The following is a 2,817-nucleotide window of genomic DNA, read 5'->3' as shown; positions in this document are numbered from 1 at the left end:
GCTGGCTGTGCTGTGGTGGAGAAGGCTGAACTTGCTGAGGTTGTTGTTGATTCAGTTGCATCTGCTTTAGCAAGTTAGTCTTTTCACATAAGCTTTGAGCTATAGCAGCATTCTCTTTATTAGTGGATACCTCCGCAACAGCTTTTGACCGACTTTGTCTCTGCCTATGATTCCTAGTAGAGTCAGCTAAGTCTCTAATCAATTGCCATGCTTCGTCTGTAGTCTTGTACTTTTTCATAGAACCATTACAAGCACCTTCCAGTATGGTCCTATCTTGAGATTTCAAACCCTGTGTAAAGTAACCGAGCAGAACTATCTTGTCAATCATATGATGGGGACATGCGTCTCGAAGAGTATTGAAGCGTTCCAAGTATTCATAGAAGGTCTCAGATTCATCTTGAACGATCATAGACATGTCTTTCCTCAGTTTATCAGCAACTTCAACTGGAAAGAATTTATCCAGAAACTCTCTCCTAAGTGCATCCCAGTTGGAAACAATTGCTCCGGGTTGAGTGTAGTACCACTCTCTTGCCTTTCCCTCCAGAGAAAATGGGAAGGTTTTCAATAGAATAGAGATTTCATCAGTGCCATCACGCTTAACAGTAGAACAAGCAGTCTGGAAATCCATAAGATGCTTGATAGGCTCTTGAGCAGGTAAGCCATGAAATTTGGGCATCAAGTTGAGTAGTGAAGACTTTATTTCAAAATCTACAGCTACTGCTGGGTGGTGCGCCTGGAATGGTTGGAGCGTAAAATCAGGGGCTCCTTCCTCCTGGATAGTGACTCTTCTGTGCCTGCCATGTCACCTGCACGTAAATGAACTGGATTAGTAGAGAGGGGGCTTGTTTCTTCCTTAGATGAAGGTTCAGGTTCATCTTCAAAGAGGAGTCGCCTACGCCGAGCTTGCCTTATATGTGAAAAAGTTCTTTCAATCTCAGGGTCAAATGCTGGCAAGCTTGGATCAGGAAGTGAACGTGTCATTTAACGAAAGAAACGTACAGTTCATAGTGACAAAAATAAAATAAAATGCAAATAAATAAATTCTAATTAATAACTTTAGCACTCTATTGCAACTCCCCGGCAACGGCGCCAAAAATTGATGGGGCAGAAATTGGTGAATTAAAAATTATTAAAATATATATACGTTGCAAGTATAGTTCTTAAGTCACCAGAAATCCACTTATCAATTTAGAAAGGTGTCACAGAAATTTAAATTTAAAATACTGGGAGTATGAATCCCAAGTCGTCTCCTAACGAGTTGCAGAAAAGTGTGCTATTTTATTAATCAGATGTTTTCAAAAAGGTTTGAGTTGAGTAAACAGGGAATTAAATTGGAGAATTTGAATAATGTAAATAAAAGCCTTGACTGGGAGTTGATTAGTTGGAAGCCCCATTAATGTTGGGGAACTCTCTAGATTAATTGATAATTAAAGGTTATCTTGTTTAGTTATCTCTTACTAGGTAAGGGAAAGTCAAACAAATTAGAATGCTATGTCCGTTCACAAGTTGCAATCCACTTAATAAAAAGGGATTGGTATTAGTGAATAGAGGACAAGCCAACAATAAACCCAATTATAATCTTTCCTTTAAGCTTTCCAACTCAAGGGTTCCTTTCAATCAACTCCCCATCAAGTTAGGGAACTACTCGCTCATTGTGAATGTAAAATTCATAACATATGAAAAGGAATTAAAGAAAGACATTGTAAACAAAAATCAAAATAATCAATTAAAAATAAAAGTAATCCTTGTATTAAATAATCCTAATAATATTCTAATGGTAAAATCAACAAAGCAAAGGATATGGAAGAGTAAAGCCAAGTAAAGAAAACGAACTGGAATGACGAAGTCTTGATGAGGTAATAACTCTTCTCAGTATCCCAATGCAAAAAGTGGTAGAAAAATAAAATCCTAAGAACTATCAATGTGTAGAGGGAAAACCTAGAGGAGGAGTAAAAACTAGATCTCAAAACTAAAACTGTGTAGAATAAATTGTTATCCCCAGTTTTTGCATGTTCTCTGGCTCTTGTCTGCTGTTCTGGGCCGAAAACTGGGTCAAAATAGGGCCCGAAATTGCCCCCAACGAATTCTGCAGATTATGCAGATCGCGCACGTCACGAGATCGCGTCATCCATGCGGATGCGTCATTCGCGTTTTTCCTTGCCACGCGTTCGTGTCGTCCACGCCTCTGCGTCACTTGTGCTTTTCCATTCCGCTCACGCGGCCGCGTCACTGCGATTTCTCCTTTTTCGCGTGAACGCGTGAGCCATGCGGCCGCGTCACTTCTCGCTGGTTGTCTCCTCAATTTCTTGTGTTCCTTCCATTTTTTGCTAGCTTCCTTTCCACTCTCCAACTCATCCATGCCCTATAAAGCCTGAAACACTTAACACACAGATTACGGCATCGAATGGGATAAAAGAGAATTAAAATGCATAATTAAAAAGTCTCTAGGAAGCAGTTTTCAACCATGTAATAATTTCAGGAAGGAAATATAAATGCATGCTAAATTAATGAATAAGTGGGTAAGGATCATGATAAAACCACACAATTAAACACAATATAAACCATAAAATAGTAGTTTATCACTGACGCATCACAACACCAAACTTAAACTGTTGCTTGTCCTCAAGCAACCAAGACTAATATAAGCTTATGATGTGAATTTGCATGAGAATAAGAGTTTGATTAAGCTCATGTCTCTTTTTATAGTAGGGTTTATAACTGTAATCCTGAATAGGTTTGGCATCTCACTATCCTTTGAATCAAGAATGTTATTGTCATTCAGAATTAGAATCCGGATGATATTATGAATTCTCTGAT

This window comes from Arachis duranensis, chromosome 1 (genome assembly GCF_000817695.3).
Source record: "Arachis duranensis cultivar V14167 chromosome 1, aradu.V14167.gnm2.J7QH, whole genome shotgun sequence".
NCBI lineage: Eukaryota > Viridiplantae > Streptophyta > Magnoliopsida > Fabales > Fabaceae > Arachis > Arachis duranensis.
This window is presented reverse-complemented; position numbering follows the sequence as displayed.